Genomic DNA, 27225 nt, shown 5'->3' with positions numbered 1-27225 from the left:
GGGGCAGAAGGAAAGGGGGAGGAGCAGTAACAGAAGGGGTGTAGAGGTATGAGGAAGAGGAGGGATACAGGTGAGGAGGAGAAGGGAGAGAGGATGGAGGAGGAGGATGATGAGAGGAATGGATAGAAGTAAAAGGAGTAAGAGGAGTAGAAGTGAGAGAGATGGAGGAAGAATGGAAGGGTGAGAGGGCCAGTTTAATGCCTGCTGTCACTGTGTGCCAGTGGCCTTTAGCTGTTTATAGCCCCCAAACCGGTAATGTCCATTTAAAATCAATGAGGAGACACTAATGACATCACAAGCATGCTGGGCGGATGTGAGAAATGGCAATGATCAGGGTCTGATGTATCGTCTGAACCCATTTCTATTTCTCTACCATCCCACCCATTTCTCTCTATTCTTCTTTCCCTCTCTCTACAGAAGACGTATAACATCAACCAACAGCAGCAGCAGCAGCAGTGTGTGAAAAACGGAAAGCACAGGAATGGCAGAGGTACGTCTGGCCCTCTCCGGTTACTGTCTCATGGAACAATAACATGCCTGGGAAGTAAAGCCAAGCAACTCTGAGTTACCATCTTGTGTTATCACTGCCTCTCATTGTACACAGCAGAGTAATGGACCTGGCCCTCCAATCACTGTGACCATGCCAGCCAGGTAGAGGTACTTCCGCACACTTGGCACGTTTGGCTGTCCACTGGTCTGGTTACACTGTTTGTGTTATGTATAAAAAAAAACGTTTTTTAAAGGGCTCAAAGCATCCAGTAAGAACCTTAAGAGTCTTAAAAGAGTCTTACAATTTAGTGCCTGTGCTAACATGATAAACTCTGATTACGTTGATTTTGTGAAAGGGATTTCGTGGTACTCGACATAAACTAAAGTGTCCAACTTTGAGATCAACATGTCTTGGAGAGTTTTCATCAGTGCTGAAGAGATTTACATTTCTTCCTAATCCCATGTCTTACTTTGTTGACAAATTTAGGATATTTTTCTATCAAAAGCATTATTTATAACTAACAAATAAGTCAGTGAACACCTTGTCACTTGTCACCCAGTTATTTTCTATAGTGGTAAGTGCACCTCTCTTTGTCAGGAAAAAAATATCACATTGATACTGACATCCCTCATAATCTCTATCTAGCTAACACTGTATACATTCTACATCCCCTTAAAGCAGAGGCATTGGGAAAGCCATGTGTAGATGAACAGCCCAGTGTGCTCTCTCCCAGTACTGCCAGCCTGGCTACTGTACTACACTGCTGAGTATGAAAGCACCCAGATGACTTATGGTTAATATGAGCATTAGGCGAGAGAGCTTAAGCCTTCTGCTAATCCTACCAGCTACAGACCACTGAGGATCAGAGAGAGGGAGAGGGAGAGAGAGAGGAGTGAGAGTGTGAGTGAGAAAGAGGGGATAGAGTGGAAGATTGAGAGAGAAAAGAGAGGGAAGGAAAAAAAGAAAGAAAGAAAGAATGGAGGAGAGAACTAGAGAGATTGAGAGTAGGGGAGAGAGGGAAAGTGAGAGCATAGAGAAAAAGACAAAAGAAAAAGAGGGAGAGAGAGTATCTAACAGCAGGCTGGAGACAGAGGGGAGAGGCAATAGATAGAGTAATAATATTAGAGATAAAGAGTGAGAGAGAGAGAGAGTGCGAGGGGTGTGAGAGAGGGAGGGGCGGGCAGTGGAATGCCTGGGGGTCATGTGACTGTTTACTCTAGCCTGGGCAGAGAAGCATGCTTAAAGGAGTGCTGAAGCAGGACACACACAGATACACCCGGACACAGAGAGAGGGAGACAGACAGACACCAAGAGAGGCATGGCACAGAGAGTCACCCACAGTCACAGCCTGTTCCCTTCTGGCCAGGCTGAGAGGACCAGGGATGTACTGGTCAAGTCAGGTAAGACCCATGCAGAGCTATGCTCCACTCTGTCACTATGACAGAACAGCAGGGCTGACACAGAGGCTTCAGCAGAAGCCAGATTTCGCAGGACAGTGGTTAATATGTTATAGGCTCTGTTTATTTATGGGAAAAGGAAATTGTGCAAGTAGAGAGAAGGTGGGGGAACAGGAGGGAACTTTGTAGATACTAGATGTTGTTATCTGCTACAATTGTCTCTACTTATGGGGGAGAAGGTATTTTAGACAAATTTAGGAGGGCTCATTGTTTGGGCCTGGAACAGACAAACATGAACTGAAATGTACTGTACATATATGTGTACTTGAGACACAGAAAGCATCAGGGGGCGGCAGGGGCAGCAGGGTAGCCTAGTGGTTCGAGCGTTGGGCTAGTAACCAGAAGGTTGCAAGTTCAAATCCCTGAGCTGACAAGGTACAAATCTGTCATTCTGCCCCTGAACAGGCAGTTAACCCACTGTTCCTAGGCTGTCAGTGAAAATAAGAATTTGTTCTTAACTGACTTGCCTGGTTAAATAAAGGTAGAAAAAAAGATCAGTTTCATAGAAAAATCCACTAGAGGACAGGTAGCTATGTCTATAACTTATGCATTGGTACAGCAGCACAGATTGTCATGTTAACAGTTTGGGAACGATGTGCTGGACACACGAAGGTATCACCAGGCACAATGACTTCACATAGCAAAAATAATTCAGATAATGTAATTATAATGCTTAAGCAGGATTTGCTTGTTTTGTACTCTTGAGTCTTGGGACATTACATGTTCTTTGTGTAGAAGAGCCATCTGTCCTTCAATTGGACAATACAGGACCACTTACAGTTGAAGTCAAAAGTTTACATACACCTTAGCCAAATACATTTAAACTCAGTTTTTCACAATTCCTGACATTTAATCATAGTAAAAAATTCCCTGTCTTAGGTCAGTTAGGATCACCACTTTATTTAAGAATGTGAAATGTCACTATAATAGTAGAGAGAATTATTTATTTCAGCTTATATTTCTTTCATCACATTCCCAGTGGGTCAGACGTTTACATACACTCAATAAGTATTTGGTAGCATTGCCTTTAAATTGTTTAACTTGGGTCAAACGTTTCGGGTAGCCTCCCACAAGCTTCCCACAATAAGTTGGGTGAATTTTGGCCCATTCCTCCTAACAGAGCTGGTGTAACTGATTCAGGTTTGTTGCTTCTTGCTCGCACAAGCTTTTTCAGTTCTGCCCACATATTTTCTATGGGATTGAGGTTAGGGCTTTGTGATGGCCACTCCAATACCTTGACTTTGTTGCCTTTAAGCCATTTGCCACAAACTTTGAAAGTAGGCTTGGGGTCATTGTCCATTTGGAAGACCCATTTGTGACCAAGCTTTAACTTCCTGACTGATGTCAGGGGTGGCAGGGTAGCTTAGTGGTTAGAGCATTAGACTAGTAACTGAAAGGTTGCAAGATCAAATCCCCAAGCTGACAAGGTAAAAATATGTTGTTCTACCCCTGAACAAGACAGTTAGCACACTGTTCCTAGGCTGTCATTGAAAATAAGAATGTGTTCTTAACTGAGTTGCCCAGTTAAATAAAGAAAAATGTCTTGAGATGTTGCTTCAATATAGCCTCATGATGCCATTTATTTTGTGAAGTGCACCAGTCCCTCCTGCAGCAAAGCACCCCCACAACATGATGCTGCCACCCCCGTGTTTCACGGTTGGGATGGTGTTCTTCGGCTTGCAAGCCTCCCCCTTTTTCCTCCAAACATAACGATTGTCATTATGGCCAAACACTTCTATTTTTGTTTCATTAGACCAGAGGACAATTCTCCAAAAAGTATGATATTTGTCCCCATGTGCAGTTACAAACCTTTGTCTGTCTTTTTCATGGCGGTTTTGGAGCAGTGGCTTCTTCCTTGCTGAGCGGCCTTTCAGGTTATGTCGGTATAGGATTCATTGTACTGTGGATATAGATACTTTTGTACCTGTTTCCTCCAGCATCTTCACAAGGTCCTTTGCTGTTGTTCTGGGATTGATTTGCCCTTTTTGCACCAAAGTACGTTCATCTCTAGGAGATAGAATGCGTCTCCTTCCTGAGCGGTATTTTTAATTTTATTTTACTTTTATTTAACTAGGCAAGTCAGTTAAGAACCAATTCTTATTTTCAATGACGGCCTAGGAACAGTGGGTTAACTGCCTGTTCAGGGGCAGAACGGCAGATTTGTACCTTGTCAGCTCGGTATGACAGCTGCGTGGTCCCATTGTGTTTATACTTGCGTACTATTGTCTGTACAGATAAACGTGGTACCTTCAGATGTTTGGAAATTGCTCCCAAGGATGAACCAGACTTGTGGAGGTCTACAATTTTTTCCCTGAGATCTTGGCTGATTTCTTTTGATTTTACCATGATGTCAATCAAAGAGGCACTTAGTTTGAAGGTATGCCTTGAAATACATCCACAGATACACCTCCAATTGACTCAAATGATGTCAATTAGCCTATCAGAAGCTTCTAAAGCCATGATATTATGTTCTGGAATTTTCCAAGCTGTTTAAAGGCACAGTCAACTTAATGTATGTAAACTTCTGACCCACTGGAATTGTGATACAGTGAATTACCAGTGAAATAATTTGTCTGTAAACAATTGTTGGAAAAATATACTTGTGTATGCACAAAGTAGATGTCCTAACACTTGTCAAAACTATAGTTTGTTAACAAGAAATTTGTGGAGTGGTTGAAAAACGAGTTTTAATGACTCCAACCTAAGTGTATGTAGATTTCCGACTTAAACTGTATGTGCATTTTAAACTGATCAATGGCAGCTCTGTTGTCATATGTCTCAAACTTATTGAGCCACATTTCACAAATTATGTGTGTTCACTTGCAGTATCTGGATGTCTTGTTTATTTAAATAGTATAACACTGGGTTCACCTCTGTGGTATGGCTGAGTTTTGATCAAGTCAAATAAACTGTGCTGCCTGCCGGACATGTTTGAACAGTTATCAGGGGATTGTGACTGACTGTCCTGAGGACAGAAACAGTAAAATACTGTACTTAAACAAGCACACCATGTACTGAGGTCCCTTATTCAAGCAGCATGTCTGTACTGTTCTGTCTGTATAACTGATTCATTCAATTCCATGAAGTTTACTGTATGTTCTGTATGATTCTGATGGCATGTCTGGTTAGTGGCCTAACGTGCGTCCTCGTTGGCTTCTGCTGTTATGTTAGACCCTTGCCTATTTGAATGATAATGACTTCATGGAGCCTCAGTCTGAATTTCATGGTGTGTCAACAATCTGTATTCACAGTGTATTCTGGGAAAACAACTCCCCCGCCCTGTCCCTTGGGAGACTGGGTGCTTTGGTCATCTTAGGGGCTAAGCCTGCGTTGCCACGACGACAACCAGTGTTCTGTTTGTATACAATCTGAGAACCCTTTCACTCTCAGATTTTTCCTCCCAAGGTGCATAGCGTCATAAAATGAGACAGGAATGAAATAATTTCCCTACCCATCTGCATTCACCTGTTGGGGTAGCAGTGAAGTAAATATCACATAACAAATGTGAATGTGCTTTGGCAAAAGTCAAAAGGAAATAGTTGGTTGACAGACCCAGCTATTTCACCATAATTTCCCATACTCATTTATAATCAAACAATGTGTAGCCTGCTTTGACTCCAATAACCACTTACTCAGAATATGCAAACATAACCTAATAGTGACATTATAAAGCATTTCAAAGAACAAACAGCGACTCAAATGGCATTTTACCTTAAAATGGTTTACTGCAAAGATTGTGGGATAATGAAGATTGAAAAGGCTCCTGTTTCTCTAGCCACTCTGTTGTAGCCTGAGCCTCATCCCCTGTCATAGACACCCAGAGGAAAATATGATTTGCCATACTCCTCCAGGGTTATAAGAGATCCATCTAAATGCATTGTGCCAATGTAACTGGATGATGGACTCAGAGCAGACAGATATTACTAATTTACCCAGGGTGCACTGAGATGACATCTAGCATGTCCTAAATGTCAAATCAATACAACCACAGCCAGGATTATATGACTCAAGAACTACCGAATTATCGTACATGTCTGTCTCTTATGTGACTAGGGTTGCAAAGGGAGGGTATTTTACTGGAAATAAACGTTTTACATTTACCAGTAAACTACCAGAAATGTGTAAATGTTCAAGGATTTTATGAAATCTATCACATCTAGTGGCCCTTTTGCGAACTTCAGATTTTTACAGTTGTTAGTAATTATCTTTGGTCCTCTACGAAATAATTCAATAAGATTAGAAAAAAACTAATAGAATTACAAATCTCTAAAACATTATCCTAAATATAAACCATGAACTTAGTGAATACCATTGGTATTTAATATGAGTCTTTCAGCATGAAATATAAAAAAAATTACACAATATTGTATTTATTTTTTGTAAGGACAGATGCTGGGAGATAAGAAGCAAGTACAGGGATGGGACGTTTAATAAATAACCGACATGAAACAAACAAGGACAGCATCATGACTGGAAGCATAACGTCAATAATGCTGACACGGGGATCAAACCGAGGAACAGACAGATATAGGAGGGGCAAAGTAATGGAGTCCAGGTGAGTCCAAAGATGTGCTGGTGCGCGTAATAATGGTGTCGTGTCTTTACAATCATTAACTGAATACTTTTAGTTTTTTTATCAAAGATTCTCTGTAATTAGCATTTCGTGATTAACTAATCAGGCACATGTAAATAACTAGGAAGTCAGGGCACCAAGGAAAATATTCCGATTACAAAGTTATAATTTTCCTAGTACAACTTTTCAGATATTTTAATATCTGATCAATTAGTCTTCTTAATTAATTAATTATTCATTTTACCTCACGTTAGTCTCATTCCAAATGTCGTAAATTGTTGGCTATCTGCACAAACCAAGTCTTCACTATGAGTCATCAATTGTCTTAAATCATTTATTTACTAATTTAGTAATTCACAGAAATGCATAAACAAACAGTAGATAGTTATAAGGAAATGATAATGGAGTTTCCCTAGTGGGATAAACTGGCATCGTGGTTTGGTGTACAAAAGGGAAGTGGGGGTCGACTGAGATAAGACACAGAGTTGATAATTATAACAATTAAAATGCTAATCCTTTGCACATGAACGCTCACTCATTCGGGAACAATTTCAATCAATCAATATATTTAAGCTCTCAGTGTGTTGTCGGGATCTCCGCTGAAAAGTTTGTTTCTGTTGGAGAGTTTGTCCTCCCTCTCTGTCGTGGTTAGAATGGATAGTTCAGAGTGACATTCATTCATGTCGTTATAGAATAGATGGTTCGGCGGTTGTCGTCTTCGCGTTCAATGATACCGAATTCCTAGCTGCAGACTAGTAATTAATATCAAAGACTTGTTCTTATTCTGTCGGTATCGATAGTCTAAGAGTTTAACCACGTGGGATGGTTAAAAGATTCACCAGTCTGGTCTCAAACCTTGGTCCTCTCGTTATCGAGGTAAGCTGGTCTGCAACCTTTGTCCTCTCGTAATTGAGAGCAACATGGTCTGTTGAGAAATTCTCAAGGTGGGGGTTTTATTCGGAATTGCAGAAAAAGCTGTCTCATGACGTCAGGTCCTAAATGTGCTCATGGGCGGTCCTCTGATTTAGTTCAACTCAAAAGGGAATTGGAGTTTCCTTCATTAAACAGTCCAAAATCACATTACACAATTTTACAAACAGTATCATCCTCAGTCATTCATCTTATACAACAATTAGATGTAAACCTCATATCTGAGGCTATTATATAAACAGCGTTATGGGAATGTGGCCATATTGCCTCCCATGAGTTTCACAAAATTGTACCAAACGGACCAGTTCGTAGCTGGATTCTTCACCAATCTTTTATACCTTCTCCAGAACCTAAATGTTGGTCGGACCTCAAGTTCTGTGAGGCGGAAGAAATTCCTTTGTTCTCTTCTATGAAAACTCTACTCTCTCTCTATACTGTGGCCATGAGGAGATAATCTCCTCCAGGATTTTACGACCTCACTCTGACCACAGCAGCCTGGGTGTAGGAGACAGGGAGAGGGGGATGGGGCTTGCTGTACCCAAAGAGGGAAACGTCATGACAATGGACAGCCTAGTGCTCTCGAGCGCCAGGGAGGGGGAGGAGGAGCAGGCGTGACAGTACCCCGCCGCTAGTGGCACCACCCTGGGTGAGCCTGATGGGCTTGCCGAGACATGAGAGTTGGCTGAGGCGTGGATGCCCGACGAGCCGGCTGAGGCGTGGGAACCCGATGAGTCGGCTGAGATATCGTGTGTGACTAAATAGTTAAAGATCATTACTATAGCTCCTGTCTTGGGCCAATGAGTTTAATTTTGTAAATGCCGGATCTCTATGGCAAGATACATCATTCACTCAAGTTTAGTAAAAATCGGCCCAATACTGTCTGAGATAACGCGCGTTACTAACGAAAAAATGGATGAACGAATGGACGGAGACAGATTTAAAAGTTATTCAAGTATGAATTACCAAATTTACGATAGATTGTCATCGATTTCTGTTAGTTACCAAAATGACTGAAGATTCCGGTAACATTACAGGTAGCTTTACAACTCTATTTGTGACACTGCATGTCTGTCTTGATCTTTTGAGGGAGACTTGTCTATTTTTATGAAGGATAAGCAAACATTCCACACAGAACTTTGTGGACTTACATTGCATAACAAATGACACAACTGGCCTTCCTTTTATGTTTGTTGCCAGCCTGGTCTCATAGACGAGTCGTAACATAGTAAATGTAAATCCGGGACCCTCAAATTAGTATGATACGTAATGTTTGGTGTGGTTACATAAGACAGATTTTACCTTTATTTTACTAGGCAAGTCAGTTAAGAACAAATTCTTATTTTCAATGACGGCCTAGGAACAGTGGGTTAACTGCCTGTTCAGGGGCAGAACGACAGATTTGTCAGCTCAGGGATTTGAACTTGCAACCTTTCGGTTACTAGTCCAACGCTCTAACCACTAGGCTACCCTGCTGCCCCGGGTAGTTAACACAGTGTCCAAAGAAGCGCCAGAAGTATACAGAATGGTATCGTCTGCGTAGAGGTGGATCAGAGAATCACCAGCAGCAAGAGCAACATCATTGATATACAGTATACAGAGAAAAGAGTCGGCCAGAGAATTGAACCCTGTGGCACACCCATAGAGACTGCCAGAGGTCCGGACAACAGGTCCTCCAATTTGACACACTGAACTCTATCTGAGAAGTAGTTGGTGAACCAGGCGAGGCAATCATTTGAGAAACCAAGGCTGTTGAGTCTGCCGATAAGAATGCAGTGATTGACAGAGTCGAAAGCCTTGGCCAGGTCGATGAAGATGGCTGCACAGTACTGTCTTTTATTGATGGCGGTAATGATATCATTTAGGACCCTGAGCGTGGCTGAGGTGCACCCTTGACCAGCTCGGAAAACAGATTGCATTGTGGAGAAGGTACGGTGGGATTCAAAATGGTCTGTGATCTGTTTGTTAACTTGGCTTAAGAATATTTTAGAAAGTCAGAGCAGGATGAATATAGGTCTGTAACAGTTTGAAGAGGGGGATGATAGCGGTAGCATTCCAATCTTCGGGGATCTCAGACGATATGAAAGAGAGGTTGAACAGGCTAGTAATAGGGGTTTCAACAATTTTGCCGGATAATTTTAGAAAGACAGGGTCCAGTTTGTCTAGCCCAGCTGATTTGTAGGGATCCAGATTTTGCAGCTCTTTCAGAACATCAGCTGTCTGGATTTGGGTGAAGAAGCGGAAGGGCCTTGGGCATGTTGCTGCAGGGGGTGCAGAGCTGTTAGCCAGGGTAGGGGTAGCCAAGTGGAAAGCATGGCCAGCCCTAAAAAAATGCTTATTGAATTTATTGATTATCGTAGATTTATCGGTGGTGACAGTGATTCCTATCCTCAGTGTAGTGGGCAGCTGGGAGGAGGTGCTCTTATTCTCCACGGACTTTACAGTGTACCAAAACTTTTTGGAATTAGTGCTACAGGATGCACATTTCTGTTTGAAAAAGCTAGCCTTAGCTTTCCTAACTGACTGTGTATATTGGTTCCTGACTTCCCTGAAAAGTTGCATATCGCAGGGGCTATTCGATGCTAATGCACAATGCCACAGAATGTTTTTGTGCTGGTCAAGGGCAGTTAAGTCTGGGGTGAACCAAGGGCTATATATGTTCTTAGTTCTATGATTTTTGAATGGGGCATGCTTATTAATTTATGATGGTGAGGAAAGCACTTTTAAAGAGCAACCAGGCATCCTCTACTGACAGGATGCGGTCAATATCCTTCCAGGATACCCGGGCCAAGTCGATTAGAAAGGCCTGCTCGCTGAAGTGTTTTAATTTGTGAGATTGAGGGCATCTATCTTAGATTGTAGGACGGCCGGGGTGCTAAGCATATCCCAGTTTAGGTCACCTAACAGTATGACCTGATAAATGACTATTGTAGCTTGAAACAGCTGATTTTTTATGGAATATCTACGTAGGCGTACAGAGGCCCATTATCAGCAACCATCACTCCTGTGTTCCAATGGCATGTTGTGTTAGCTAAGACAAGTTTATCATTTTAAAAGGCGAATTGATCATTAGAAAACCCTTTTGCAATTATGTTAGCACAGCTGAAAACTGTTGTCCTGATTAAAGAAGCAATAAAACTGGCCTTCTTTAGACAAGTCGAGTATCTGGAGCATCAGCATTTGTGGGTTCGATTACAGGCTAAAAATGTCCAGAAACAAAGCACTTTCTTCTGGAACTCATTTGTCTATCATTTGTCTATTCTTGTTCTGAGAAATTAAGGCTATTCCATGCGAAAAATTACCAAGAAACTGAAGATCTCGTGCAACGCTGTGTACTACTCCCTTCACAGAACAGCGCAAACTGTCTCTAACCAGAAAAGAAAGAGGAGTGGGAGGCCTCAGTGCACAACTGTCTAGTTTGAGAAAACAGACACCTCACAAGTCCTCAACTGGCAGCTTCATTAAATTGTACCACCAAAACACCCGTCTCAATGTCAACAGTGACGAGGCGACTCTGGGATGCTGGCCTTATTGGCAGAGTTGCAAAGAAAAAGCCATATATCAGACTGGCCAATAAAAATAAAAGATTAAGATGGGCAAAAGAACACAGATACTGGACAGAGGAACTCTGCCTAGAAGGCCAGCATCCCGGAGTCGCCTCTTCACTGTTGATGTTGAGACTGGTGTTTTGTGGGTACAATTTAATGAAGCTGCCAGTTGAGGACTGGCAGTTTGTATGTAAGCATTTCACTATAAGGTGAATACGTACGTGACAAATAATATTTGATTTGATTTGAACCTTTTTAGCTAACCCTTTTCTAACCCTAACATAACTCCTGAACTTAACCCTAACCTTAATCCCTAGCCTAGCTAACGTTAGCCAGAATTTGTAACATATTGTAAATTCAGCAAATTCATAACATATAATACAAATTGTAATCCGTATCATACGAACATATCATACGTAATGGGTCTTCGACAAACACAAATGAATACATACCATACGAAACGTAACATATCATACTAAATAGAGTGTCCGTATGTAACAATACGAAATTCTCTGAGACCAGATTGTTGTTGCTGGTCAAAACGAATGCACAGGAAAACAAGACCAGCACAATATGTTGCACATACAGATGTGAATGTACACCCAAACAGTACAATACATACTCTCAGCATGCATGTTCATTAGTATGTCCTGTAAGTGTTACAGTATAGCCATAGAGAGGGTATGAGTATTAGTGATTGTGTAGGGATCCAGCAGAGAGCTGGAGCACAGTAAGCTGCTTTAGACATCGCTACTGCTTTAGAAACCTCTCCCTCCATTTACCTCCAAGGCATTAGAAGGCATCTGTGATTACAGTGAGTCTGCATTGCTGGACCAGCGCTCATAAAAAAAACAATTACCTTGGGCTTCTCTTTCTCTCTCTCCCCCATTCTATTTCTTTCTACGTGTCCCTCCCCTTCTGTTGCTCACGTTCTTTTATGACCTTTATATCCTGTCTCTCTCCGTTCCCCTGTCTCTTTCATTGTAATACTTCTGTTATCTCCAGCTCTCTGTGTATTGCTCTCTTTCTTTTTATTACTTTCTCTTTCATTTCCTCCTCTGTATTGCTTTCTCTCTTTCTATTACTTTCTATCTTTCCCTCTCTATGAATTGCGTTCTCCCTGTGCTCTCCCTAATGCCCTATTAATCCTCAGACAAATGACACAGTCTGGATCACATGTTTCTGCTGTTCCTTCAGAGTTACTGCAAGTTACTGCACTGTACAAGGCTAAAAATCAATAATTGTACTGTAGTTGTCAATCTGCTGTTAGTGGCATTCTGTCAGAATGAGAATGAGGCAGATAAACAAAATGGCCCAACTAGCATTTCAAGCAATGGCCTGAATTCAATTACCTGTATTTGCTAATGCAACACAGGAACCAGATGTATTTTTCCATCTAAAATGTGTTGATGTGTTTGTTACTGTTTCCAATGCCCAAATCATCTCCTGTTGGCTCCAGCCTATCAACAACCTGTCACTAGCCCTGATTGGGAAAAGCTGGAACAAGACAACCACAGCTCATTTCATTTTTCTGAAATATTAAGTAGCAGAGATGGTATCTGGTTGCACTTGAGAAAGAGTCATTGTTCTGAGCTGGCCTGCTTGCGTATGACATCTGATCTCTCTCCAGAAACACTCTAGCACAGATCAGGTGCCTCTTAATCTGTCTGTTCTGATGGAACAAAACCCACTGAAATATGGAAAATACAATGGGCTGGGACATTTGGTACAGACATTACGAAACCATGTCTATGCTTGAATGTATCTTTGTATGTTCTGATGGGACCATTCACATCCTAACGACGGAACCAGCATTCTATGAATGATCCTATCACTTCCATTGAGAGTGCTGCAGAATGACTAAATCCCATGCACGTCACAGATGTCACTGAGGGAATGAGTGGTAGTTGCCCCACCTTTATGGAGTACCTAATAATTGACGCAGAAAGTTAAAGCTCGGTGAACATGACATTCCCAAAGGGGGTTGCTTGCGTGCATGGTTTACAGTGAGCAAAGAAGGTGTATCCTAGTGTGTCAGCATCTCAACCCACAGCAGAGAGGGGAAAGGGGATATGGAATTTCCTCTAGCTCTAAAGAACACAAACGGAGCCAAGTGCCTGGCGGCTCACCTGCCCTTGCTCAACTGCTGCCCGGCTACTGTGTGAAAATGAGCTGGATCCAGAGATTTCCCCATGATGGGACTTTGGAACCTCTGCTATGGGCAACTTCCTGTTACCTTCAGTCACGCCTCAATTTCTAGGATACGTTTCCACTGTTTGTTTCTTAATCACTAACACTGTTGTCTTTCTCTGTCCATTTCTCCTGTCCCACCCTCTCTCCTCCTCTCTGTCATTCAGCGTCAGCCTATGCAGACCTTCAGTGGGAGCAGCAGCCCAGGCAGGATGGGAGCCACCCACCTCAGGACTACCCTCACAGGGACCACCCCCCCGTGGCTGGCTATGTCCCCCAGCCAGATTACATGGAGGGAGATGATGATCTCATCAAGCCCAAAAAGCTCCTTAATCCAGTGAAAGCCTCCAAAAGCCACCAGGAGCTCCACCGAGAGCTGCTCATGAGCCAGAAACGGTACAACTCCCACCCAACAGAGTCCCATACAAGATCTAAAACTAACAGCTGATTTAGCTTATTATCCAGCCATCTAGCTATTGGTATGATTTCAACACTTTCACTGTGCTTGTTTGCATGTTTATGCATCTGTGTGTGCACACAGACAGTCAACCTGACAAGTCATTCAGAATTCTCAGCCAAGCCCTCTGTAATGTTTTGCCTCACATATACTTATATTATATCACAGAGGATGGATATTTCCGACTGTAATTCCCAATTATAGATTCATATGATATGATATTTTAGGCACATACCCATATCATGGCATTACGTAAATAAAGAAATACAGGATTTCTAGTGATCACTGTACATGCCTCAACATGTATGGATTTACATAAAAGGAGAAGTACATTCTAAAACATAAACATGAGTCATGAAAGGTCAGATGACAAAGGTGTAATCTAGCTTCTCATTTATATAAGCCAAAGGTACTGTATTGTAACAACATACCAAACAGAAAGGATAGGTTTAAAAAGGGTCATAATGATCGAAAGTGTGATCGTAGGCAGCATTCCCATTTACCCTCTCACTGCCCCTCTAAAATGCTTTCTGAAAGTGGTATTGGTCATCCACTCACAACATAGGCTAGTAAGTACACTTAAAAGTTCCAGAAATATTTAGCTAGCTACTGCAGCACTGGAAGTAAGAGGACTGTTCAAAGCAGCAGATGCCTCCCTTTAAACTAAGGAAGCAGGATATTTTCAGCATGCCAGGTTTGGGTATGGGGATTGGAAGGGGAAAACACCCCCTATTTAAAATGTCTCAAATAGGAATTCTAAATCGGCTTCAAAGAATCAGCTCTGTTTGGAGTTTGGTATGAAGAAAAACATGCCAGCATTTAGGAAAAATTTGCAAGTTCATCACAAGTCCAGCTGTGATTGCAATAGTGGTGGGGTGAACAGAAAAGTGTGGTTCAACTTTATACTACTGCTAAGCTATGGCAAAACAAGCCAGTGATCATATATATAGTTCATATTTGTGTTAACACCCAAAGTTTTAACCAATCCTAGACTCAGTTGTTATTCTTTTACCCCTACGAATATGAAAAAAATGCCATTCTAAATAAATACTGCACAGACAGTGTATGGCATATCAAATAGCAACTACCCAAACAGAGCAGTATTTTCTCTCCATTGAAGCCTGTCGTCTGTCTCTCTTGATCAACATCTCTTTAATTAGCAGGCCCATTAGAAGCCAGTTGTTGCTAGGTGACAGCCCACCACGATCCTGTCCCTATCACTGTGTTGTTGGGATCTGGGCAAATCCCCATGGCTCCAGTACTCCAACCCTCCATGAGGTGACAGTGGGAACTCAGACCCTTAAGAGAGTGGGCAACAGAGGACCGTTTATGCCCCTCCAGCCCTGCTGTTTCACTGCCATTGAAGAGTAGGCCCATAGAAAACCAGGCTCTGGAAGTAAAAATTACATTCTTCTAGTGTTCTTCTTGTTTGTGTCATTATGCAGTCAGATTTCTCTTTATAATCATGGTTTTCAGTGATCATAAACATGAATCCTAATATTCTCCAATACGCAAGAAAAATGTCATTGTAGAATGCCGTAGAATGCCACAGAATGTCAAAGATTGCCATTGCGCGGAAACTCAATTTCCAGGAATATGGAATGCAGTATACAACAGGCAAATATCTCCCTTATCTGCTCTTAACTTCCCTTTCTGTAATCTCTCTACAGTACGATCATTTCCCGTCTTATCTGTGTGGTGTGTCTGACCTGTATCTGAACTTGTTTACTCTGTAGCATTGGTCAGTTAATCAGTCAGGCGCTAAATAGGTTATAATAACAATATCCTACAGAAGAGCCAGACCAATCAGTCATAACCCACTAGTCTACTAATAAATAATTCATTGTGAAGCAAATCTGGTAGAAAAGGACATGCATGTCACGTCTGCTGTCTGTCTATCTTCTAGTAATATGACTCTTATCGAATATATCCACATCCTAGTATTGATCTGACAGAGAGAAAGACACAGTACACTAAAACCTGGAGTGTAATTAGTGTGAGAAATGGGAAGAATATAAAAAATGTATGTTAATAGATAAATATAGCAGAACATTCAAGTCTAATTTACAGTATCCAATATCTTCCCACATAACAAATACTACAGTTTACTATAGAACACCATAGTACTTCATTTAGAATTCTTTAGAATTCTGTAGTAAAACTGTAGTACACCGTAGAATCCTATACTCCACACTGTAGTATCCCTCAAACATGTAGTGCATACTACAGACTTTTGTAGTATACTGTAGTGTACTATACTACACACTAGTATCCCTCGATCATGTAGTGCTGCTTACTTTAGAATTTTGTAGTATACTGTAGAATACTTTATTACACGCTGTAGTATCCCTCAATTGTGTGGTGCTTACTATAGAATTTAGTAGTATACTGGAGAATACTATACACTGTAGTATCCCTATACTACACATTGTAGTATCCCCCTCGATTGTGTAGTGCGTAATATAGAATGTTTTAGTATACTGTAGAATACTATACTACACACTGTGGTATCCCTTGATCACGTAGTGCTTACTTTATAATGTTTTGATCGATTGGACTGCTAGCCAGCTTTACTGCTAGCTGCTAGCCAGAGGTGGTTACATGTACTTAAGTACATTCTGGTGGCGGATGAATGGCACGGCAATGGTCCTCAGGATCTCGTCACGGTATCTCTGTGCATTCAAATTGCCATCGATAAAACGCAATTGTGTTAGTTGTCCGTAGCTTTTGCCTGCCCATACCATAATCCTACTGCCACCATGTGGCACTCTGTTCACATGGTTGATATCAGCAAACTGCTCGCCTACACGATGCCATACGGACGACAAGCATGCAGATGAGTTTCCCTGAGTCCGTTCCTGACAGTTTGTGCAGAAATGTTTCAGTTGTGCAAATCCATAGTTTCATCAGCTGTCCGGGTGGCTGGTCAGACAATCCCGCAGGTGAAGAAGCCGGATGTGGAGGTCCTGGGCTGGCGTGGTTACACGTGGTCTGTAGTTGTGAGGCCGGTTGGACGTACTGCCAAATTATGATGATTTTATTTATTACTTACATGATTCTTATCGGAATTCCTACCTTGATGTTTATTCCATGCTGAAAGGTGTCTGATTTGCATACTAGTAACATGATTGATTAGTGACATTTCAATATTGTTATTTGACTGTTTTATCACTTACCTGATCCTCTTGATATTTCCTTCTGAGTTAAAAATAATTAAACATCACACTTGGTGTAAATATTTTTAGCAAGCATTCACCATCACATGTACTTGAAATTATTGTGAAATTAATTTTCATTAATGTTATTAATTTACCTTTTTATGAAATTGAGCACATTGATAGATATTAAGTCAACATTGAATAGGACCGTAGTTTAAACTGTACAACCTACACACACGCATTCAGAGGTAAACTGGCAGGGTGTCATGCTTTCAATTAAGCATCTACATGTATCTGCTGGGCTTGGGTTGGCACTGCTACTAGTGCTAAGAGGGGTACGGCTATGAGAGTCAAAGCCCAGAACAGGCCATCTGTGTTGGGCACCATGACAGAGAGAGAGTCCTTACAGCGCTGGGAGATCAGCCACACCACTGGGATGGGAGTGCAGGTCATCAACTTGAACAGTCTTTCTCATTCTTACTGAGTGGTCTCCATTTTCTCTGATTGCTGTTTCGCTACCTCTCTCGTTCACTCTCTCACTCTAGATAAGTATTTTTGTGTCATTGAGCATTGATGTCTGAGGTGGTAGATGTAAGATGAAAGAGGGAAAAAAGCATGGACCACAACACAGAAAAAAACATGTTTTGTTTCAAATGTCAATGCCGTTTACAATGCTGAGTAGTAAGAAAGGACTGTATATTGATTTTTGAGCAGTGAGAAGGTATAGAGGAGTCAGAGGTCCCAGAGTATGTTATGAATAGGACTATGGATGACAGCAACCAGAAAGTAATATAGTGGACTCAAATATTAGCCCTTTCACTGTGCTATTCTTGTCCTGTGCTTGGCGATCAAACCTTCTACAGATTTTTTGGTAGTGTGTTTCTTTCATAAACTATCTACAGTACACAGGCTACTGCTATAAACTGTGTGTGTGTGTGTGTGTGTGTGTGTGTGTGTGTGTGTGTGTGTGTGTGTGTGTGTGTGTGTGTGTGTGTGTGTGTGTGTGTGTGTGTGTGTGTGTGTGTGTGTGTGTGTGTGTGTGTGTGTGTGTGTGTGTGTGTGTGTGTGTGTGTGTACGTACACCGCTCTGACTTATTTGATGAGCAGAGACAAAATTAACAAAAACACTAATCACACCTCAATAGCAGCCCTCACTCTCTCTACCAAACAAAAACTACGGTGACTGCACCTCACTAAGGGGGCCAAAGGCACTAGATGAATTGAATTAGCAGTTTTAAAGAGGAGAGGTGAGAGGAGGGTTACAAAGAGAGCTCAACACTTTCTATCTTATCCTGAGTATAATGGCATTTCACTCTGAAGAGGTCTGATGTGAGATATTGGGGGGAGATATTGAATGAATTCTTGATGAGTTTTAGAGGCCATTTCCTGTGATTGAATAAACTCAAAGTTGATTAACAATTGAGAAAGATGGTTTTCTTCCTTTCGAATAAAACAAAACAAGGGTCCCACCACCAAACCTCAGCGGTGTGCTCCCTGCTGTCTTTTTCAATCTAATAAGAAAACAGGATCCTAATTAATCTGGCATCACCATAGAGATTTAGAGACAAACACCGGTCTGTGGATCACAAGTCCCGTAGCCCTTGTTAGGACTACAGGAGCATTTATGAGCAGGGAAATAAGCTTTACTTCTATGCAATTGTTATTTGCTAAAATGCAACATAATCCTTTTGCATTTTATTTTTGTCATATTAATGTAATTGAATCCTGAAAAAAAATCAATGGGTGAGCAGTGGTGTGTATTTATGGATGTCAAGGGGAGCCAAATATTTTAAAAAACATACACAATAATTTTTTTGATCTCTCTGAGTTTTATAAATGTCCTTCAAATCGCAAGAGGCTGAATATACAGTATCTCACCGGAGAAAGCATCCGAACTAACAAAACTGTGCCCCCTCTGTCTCAGTATGTGTGGTCCATCTAGCTGACGCCGTCAGGTCAAAAAGGGTATGACACTGTTGTCAGCAAGCATTTGGCCTCCCTTGAAAACAAAATATATCAAATATAGCCAATCAGCGTTGAGCTAAACTGAGTGAGCTCAGCTGTGAATAGTCCTGGCACACCAAAAAAAAGGGAAGCCAGTTTGGATTTGGCTTCACACCAATCACATTACATCTGAAGCCAATGTCATTGACAGAAAAAAAACTTGAATTGTTGCGTCTCGTTGTGTTGCTGTCCTCAGGTGGCTAGCTAGCTAGCTAAAATCGGCCTTTTCTTAAATTAGACAGAAATATATATAGGGATTTGGACTTGTGGTTTTACCTAATTCTCCATAATAGCATCTACATGTGATTTATAACGCAGATTCTGATCAAACCATTAATTCATACATTGTGCCCCTGGCCAGAGAGGATGGAAGTGCAACATGTGGTTAGATGTACTAGGCTAATGTTACCTAGCTGGGCTGGCGCATCGTTGCCCATGAAAGGCAGTTAGGCTAGCAAGCAAGCGTAGGAAAACAAAAACTAAAAGTATGTACTGTGTGACCGAGTTATAGACCATTTAGCAGTGGTGTAAAGTACTTAAGTTAAAATACTTTAAAGTACCACTTAAGTAGTTTTTTGGGGTATTTGTACTTTAATTTAATATTTATATTTTTGACCATTTTTACTTTTACTTCACTACATTTCGAAATAAAATAATGTACTTTAACTCCATTCATTTTCCCTGACACCCAAAAGTACTCGTTACATTTTCAATGTTTGGCAGGACAGGAAAATGGTCAAATTCACGCACTTATCAAGAGAACATCCCTGGTCATTCATATTGCCTCTGATCTGGCGTACTCACTCAACACAAATGCTTAGTTTGTAAATTATTTCTGAGTGTTGGGGTGTTCCCCTGGCTATGTGGTTTGCTTAATAAGGAATTTGTAATGATTTATACTTTTACTTTGACTTTGACACTTATTTTAGCAATTACATTTACTTTTGATACTTAAGTATATTTAAAACCAGATACTTTTAGACTTTTACTCAAGTAGTATTTTACTGGGAAACTTTTACTTGAGTTATTTTCTATTAAGATATCTTTACTTTTACTCAAGTATAACAATTGGATACTTTTTCCACCACTGCCGTTTAGGGAACATAAAAGAGGAGGATGGTGTTGGCGTTTCTCTACAATTAGGCTGAGTCAACATGTTTTTTCTTTGCACGAACACACACACACACACACACACACACACACACACACACACACACACACACACACACAGATATCAGTAACATGGTAACATGGACAGCCACATCATATTTAGCTTACGTTGATTGGAGTAAATCGTTATTGGTATCTTTTAGTTGTAACTGTATTAGACTAAGCATAGGTGTTTAGATGATGTTGAAAAGTTGTCATGGTGCTGGAAGAGTGGCGGCAGCTCCTGTTGTCTTTGCAACTTGCGGTAACTCTCTGTGGTTCTAAATCAATAGTTATTTAGTGGTTTGAAAATGTCGGAAACATTAACTTGCTCTACCATGCTGTATGTCACGTAACTGTTTGTGGACTTCACCGGACAGATGTTGAATTTATTCTGCTCACTCTGTCTTCTTATTGTCTCAGCCATAGGCCTATACAGTTGAAGTCGGAAGTTAACATACACATATGTTGGAGTCATTAAAACTAGTTTTTCAACCACTCCACAAAATTCTTCAAAGTTAACTTCTTAAGGTAATAGGGGGAAGCATTTTCACTTTTGGATGAATAGCGTGCCCAATTTCAACCTCCTGCTACTCATGCCAAGAATATAAAATATGCATATTATTAGTAGATTTGGATAGAAAACCCTCTGAAGTTTCTAAAACTGTTTGAATCATGTCTGTGAGTATAACAGAACTTATGTAGCAGGCAAAACCCTGAAGACTAACCGTTCAGATTTTTTTGTTTTTGAGGTCTCTGTCTGTTCAGTGAGTTTTCATTGGGAAACGATATTTCTTAGGAACTTGTTGTCAGTTCCTACCGCTTCCACTGGATGTCACCAGTCTTTGGAATTTGGTTGAGGTTATTCCTTTGTGCAATGAAGAAGTACGGCCATCTAGGAACTGCGTAATACTGTTGAGAGTTGCGCAAGACTTGAAAAGTAGCTTGGTTTGTTGTCTTCCTGTATTGAACACAGATAGACCCGTCTTCAATTTGATCGATTATTAACGTTTAAAAATACCTAAAGTTGTATTACAAAAGTAGTTTCAAATGTTTTGGCAAAGTTTACAGACAACTTTTGAAATATTTTGTAGTGACGTTGCGCAACTAGGCAGAGTAGCCTAGTGGTTAGAGCGTTGGACTAGTAACCGGAAGGTTGCAAGTTCAAATCCCCAAGCTGTCAAGGTACAAATATGTCGTTCTGCCCCTGAACAGGCAGTTAACCCACTGTTCCTAGGCCGTCATTGAAAATAAGAATTTGTTCTTAATAAATCCTCTTAGAGCAAGGTGAGACGCTAGCGGAAATGCAAATGAAAATGCGCAACGCCAAATGCTAATAGTACTCGCTAAAACTCAAACTTTCATTAAAACACACATGCAGGGTACTCAATTAAAGCTACACTCGTTGTGAATCTAGCCAACATGTCAGATTTTTTAAATGCTTTTCGGCGAAAGCATGAGAAGCTATTATCTGATAGCATGCAACCCCCCGAAATACCTGAAGGGGACGTAAACAAAATAATTAGCGTAGCCGGCGCTACACAAAACGCAGAAATAAAATATAAAACATTCATTACCTTTGACGAGCTTCTTTGTTGGCACTCCTATATGTCCCATAAACATCACAATTGGGTATTTTTTTTAGATTAAATCCGTCCATGTATACCCAAAATGTCCATTTATGAAGCCCGTCTGATCCAGGAAAAAACAGCTTTCCAAAACACAACGTCATTTTCTTAAATTAAAAAAGTTGCCTATAAACTTTGACAAAACACTTCAAACTACTTTTGTAATCCAACTTTAGGTATTAGTAAACGTTAATAATTTATCAAATTGATCACGGGGCGATCTGTATTCAATAGCAGCAGGTCTTGAAATCTTGGTCGATATTCTCTTTCATAACTTCCTCCGGTGTACCCGATGACAGGAAGTGCCTATGCTTCATTTCACCCAAGGATTAAGTTCAACCCAATTGCCAAGACTGGCGACATCGTGTGGAAGCTGTAGGCATTGTAAACTGGGCGCTATCTATTTTCCCTTGCCATAGACAGTACAGACAACTGGCAGAGGTATATATTTTTTTTTTGGGGTGAACAGTTTTCCTTGGGGTTTTGCCTGCTACACACGTTCTGTTATAGTCACAGACATGATTTAACAAGTTTTAGAAACTTCAGAGTGTTTTCTATCCACACATACTAATCATATGCATATACTATATTTACATTTACATTACATTTAAGTCATTTAGCAGACGCTCTTATCCAGAGCGACTTACAAATTGGTGCGTTCACCTTAAGACATCCAGTGGAACAGCCACTTTACAATAGTGCATCTAAATCTTTTAAGGGGGTGAGAAGGATTACTTTATCCTATCCTAGGTATTCCTTAAAGAGGTGGGGTTTCAGGTGTCTCCGGAAGGTGGTGATTGACTCCGCTGTCCTATATTTCTGGCATGAGTAGCAGGACGTTGAAATTTTGCGCGATTTTTAACAAAACGTTGAAAAAATTCACCCGATCTTTAAGATTAACTGACTTGCATGGTTAAATAAAGGAAAAATAAATAAACATTTGGAAGCAGTTTTTTTCTGGATCAAACGCGCCAAATAAATGGACATTTTGGATATATATGGACGGAATTTATCGAACAAAAGGACCAATTGTGACGTTTATGGGACATATTGGAGTGCCAACAAAAGAAGCTCGTCAAAGGTAAGGCATGTTTTATATTTTATTTCTGCATTTTGTGTAGCGCCTGCAGGGTTGAAATATGCTACCCTCTTTGTTTACTGTTGTGCTATCATCAGATAATAGCTTCTTATACTTTCAGCGAAAAGCCTTTTTAAAATCTGACATGTTGGCTGGATTCACAAGGAGTGTAGCTTTAATTTAGTATCTTACTGTATATGTGTGATTTAATGAAAGTTTGATTTTTATAGAATTTTATTTGAATTTGCCGCTCTGCATTTTCCCTGGCTTTTGGTCAAGTGGGACGCAAGCGTCCCCTATACCATAAGAAGTTAACAAACTACAGGTTTGGCAAGTCGGTTAGGGCATCTACTTTGTGCATGACACAAATAATTTTTCCAACAATTGTTTACAGACAGATTATTTTACTTACAATTCACTGTATCACAATTCCAGTGGGTCAGAAGTTTACATACACTAAGTTGACTGTGCCTTTAAAGAGCTTAGAAAACTCCATAAAATGATGTCATGGCTTTAGAAGCTTCTGATAGGCTAATTGACATAATTTGATTCAATTGGAGGTGTACCTGTGGATGTATTTCAAGGCCTATTTGTTTGACATGATGAGAAAAATGAAAGAAATCAGCCAATACCTCAGAAAAAAATTGTAGGCCTTCACAAGTCTGGTTCATCCTTGGGAGCAATTTCCAAACGCCTGAAGGTACCACGTTCATCTGTACAAACAATAGTACGCAAGTATAAACACCATGGGACCACGCAGCTGTCATACCGCTCAGGAAGGAGATGCGTTCTGTCTCCTAGAGATGAACGTACTTTGGTGCGAAAAGTGCAAATAAATCCCAGAACAACAGCAAAGGACCTTGTGAAGATGCTGGGGGAAACAGGTAGAAAAGTATCTATATCCACAGTAAAACGAGTCCTATATATCGACATAACCTGAAAGGCCGCTCAGCAAGAAAGAAGCCACTGTTCCAAAACCGCCATAAAAAAGCCAGACAAAGGTTTGCAACTGCACATGGGGACAAAGAATGTACTTTTTGGAGAAATGTCCTCTGGTCTGATGAAACAAAAATAGAACTGGGGGAGGCTTGCAAGCCGAAGAACACCATCCCAACTGTGAAGCACGGGGGTGGCAGCATCATGTTGTCGGGGTGCTTTGCTGCAGGTGGGACTGGTGCACTTCACAAAATAGATGGCTTCATGAGGAGGGAAAATTATGTGGATATATTGAAGCAACATCTCAAGACATCGGTTAGGAAGTTAAAGCTTGGTCGCAAATGGGTCTTCCAAATGGACAATGACCCCAAACATACTTCCAAAGTTGTGGCAAAATGGCTTAAGGACAACAAGTCAAGGTATTGGAGTGGCCATCACAAAGCCCTGACCTCAATCCCATAGAATATTTGTAGGTAGAACTGAAAAAGCGTGTGCGAGCAAGGAGGCCTACAAACTTGACTCAGTTACGCCAGCTCTGTCAGGAGGAATGGGCCAAAATTCACCCAAATTATTGCGGGAAGCTTGTGGATGGATACCCAAAATGTTTGACCCAGTCAAACAATTTAAAGGCATTGCTACCAAATACTAATTGAGTGTATGTAAACTTCTGACCCACTGGGAATGTGATGAAAGAAATAAAAGCTGAATTAAATCATTCTCTCAATTTTTCTGACTTTTCACATTCTTAAAATAAAGTGGTGATTCTAACTTACCTAAAACATTAGGATTTTTACTAGAATTAAATGTCAGGATTTGTGGAAAAACTGAGTTTACATGTATTTGGCTAAGGTATATGTAAACTTCCGACTTCAACTGTATATCAGGTTGTCAAGCAATATTATCTAACACGATACAGCAACCAACGCAATTATCACTACACATAGGTTATAATATGGTTTTTTCCCCAGTGATTTTACCCACACACCACTGCTTTGGGTGAGGAAAGGATATTGTTTGAGAGAGCAAAATCAGAACATAGCATTTAGCATGATTAGAGTTCCCTCTGCTGGATACAAGAGGAAAACACTGAAGTTAAATTAAAATGCAGATGACCTTAGTAAATACCTTCTCTCTCGGTCTCTCAGGAGTGGCGGTGTTGGGATGGAGTCTAAGCCGGAGCTGCAGCGTGTCTTGGAGGCCAGGAAGAGGGAACAGATCATCAAGCAGAGGAAGGAGGAAGATGAGGCCAGAAAGAAGATCTCCCCTCTGGAACAAGAGCTCCTCAAGAGGAAGGAGAAGCTAGAAGAGGTAGGAGAGATCATCAATTGGTCAATACAATTATATTGCTATAGAGCTTTTTACAATTTAATCTAATCGTAATTGATTGAATTAACTCCCTTTTGTTTCTGATTCAGCTGGAGAAGGAGCAGGGAAAAAAAGAGGAGACTGTGAGAGCCCCAGAGTTTGTCAAGGTCAAAGAGAACTTGAGACGGACGTCCTTTCACAATAATGGAGAGAAAGAGGTGTAGGGACAAACCGGTCCAAGTATACCATTGAGTTGGAATCTGCTGGAGTTTGTACACTTGTGTGTATTATGCGCGTGAGTGGACACAGAACAGCTGTGTTGTGTTGCTCTGACTGCACCACTCAAGACAACAGCAAGGAACTTCTACCTACAAGGACTGGTCGGCAAGCCATGACACAATGCCTTCACTAACCCACTCAGAGCAGAGACACAGCGGGAGAGACAGAGAAGGAAGGTTGACTCTGCAATGGGCTACTGTTACAGGGATAGGTCAAACTGTATCTGTGTTATCTCAATCCAGAGTAACTGACATGAGAGTGAGTGTTAGGGTCAAAAAGGACAACCTGGACTCGGGGGTAGACGTAACATAGTAAACGTAATTCTGGGACACGCCAAATAGTATATGTTACATTTCGTATGGTATGAATTAGTTTGTGGATGTCCGTCATGCATTTCGTATGATATATTACGAATGAGAATTAATACGATATGTTACGGATTGTAATTTGTACAATATGTTAAGAATTTGCTGAACATATGATATGATACGAATTCCAATTTGTTTTCGCTAACGTTAGCTAGGTGGCTAGCGTTAACTAAGCTAACGGTTAGTGTTAGGGGTTAAGGATAAGCTTAGGAGTTAGGTTAAAGGGTTCGGGTTATGGGAAGGGTTAGCTAACATGCTAAGTAGTTGCAAAGTAGCTAAAAAGTAGTAAATACCTGCAAAGTTGTTAATTAGCTAAAATGCTAAATGTTGCCCGTGATGCGATTTGAATACACAACCTTTGGGTTGCTAGACATTCGTGTTATAGGCCTACTCATGCATCCCGACCAACCACCCTACTTTTGTTTTTACCTTAAGTAACCTTCTGTCTTATGTAACCATACCATACCAAACATAACATATCATACAAGTGTCAAATGTACGTTTACTATGTTACTTCTAGTCTATAAGATCAGGCTGAAGAAGAGGGGAGAAGCTATTCAATAGTGGATGTAGTGTTCCGTACTGCAATGACTCTAGAAACAAGGACACGTAAGATGTTAAGAGACCAAGCCAAAGTTGGTTGTTTTTCTCAAGTGTGTCACAAAGCAGTGGTTACTTTTCATCTTAGGCTGTGTATATCCAATAGTAATTCTCTAGGTTACCGTATAAGAAGCACACTGTACCTGCACACACAATCAGTACAGATTGTTAATAACAGTAAACAATCAAATGTTCCTCCTACTAATGGCATTTATCTGCAATTCAAGGTCACATGTCTCAATGTGAAATCTCTCACTGAAAAAGCACCTATCTCTAACAGTGCCTTCCTACCTCTAGCTGCATGTCATCCTAATCAAAAAGTTCAAACCAACGCTATCTTTATGAAATGGTGGTGCGTGTATCGCTTATACCAACGGTATACTATCAAACCACATGATCTGAGGAATCAGATAAGAGTATTTGTACAGTATGTAGGTGAGTGTGAGTGGTTGTGTGAATGCATGTTGAAGACACAAGAGACTGACAGATATGGCGGTCCTTTGTAGCTCAGTTGGTAGAGCATGGCGCTTGTAACGCCAGGGTAGTTTAATTCCTGAGACCACCCATATGTACAATGTATGTGCGTGTGAGATTGTATAAAAGCATCTGCTAAATGGCATACGTTATATTAAAGATTTTTCTCTAACCCCATTTCACCATTTTTTTGTAACATATACATGTTTTGAAAAGGGATATTTATGTTTTGTGCTTAAGGTCTGAGACCAGGTAGATATTCTCACATTTGTAATTGTATCACAGCGCTTTTTAAATAGTATTATGTAGCGATACAAAATAAAATGCAATCATTTGAATCTTATTTCCATAAGGCACTTTAGAACATTGAAATTATGTATCTGAACATTTATTTTACCAATCAATTATGCATTTGTCATTTTTGAAATGTATTTAATATGTTTTTATCCTGATTGCATATAGATGGCCATTTGTATTTTGGTGTTTTTTGCACCAAATATTGTTCTACTTGTATGAAATATCTGCCTTTACTGACTCCTGAAGCCACTTAAGATGTTTAATATTACAAAACTGTACATGTTATAAACATGAATACATTATCTCA

General features: G+C 40.6%; 1 pseudogene; it reads left to right on the top strand.

The window, feature by feature from the left end:
- The first annotated feature begins 1725 nt into the window (after nt 1-1725).
- LOC115143306 (protein FAM107B-like) lies at nt 1726-27225 on the top strand (annotated as a pseudogene).

The sequence above is a fragment of the Oncorhynchus nerka genome, linkage group LG15 (genome assembly GCF_034236695.1).
Source record: "Oncorhynchus nerka isolate Pitt River linkage group LG15, Oner_Uvic_2.0, whole genome shotgun sequence".
Lineage (NCBI taxonomy): Eukaryota > Metazoa > Chordata > Actinopteri > Salmoniformes > Salmonidae > Oncorhynchus > Oncorhynchus nerka.
This window is presented reverse-complemented; position numbering and strand designations above follow the sequence as displayed.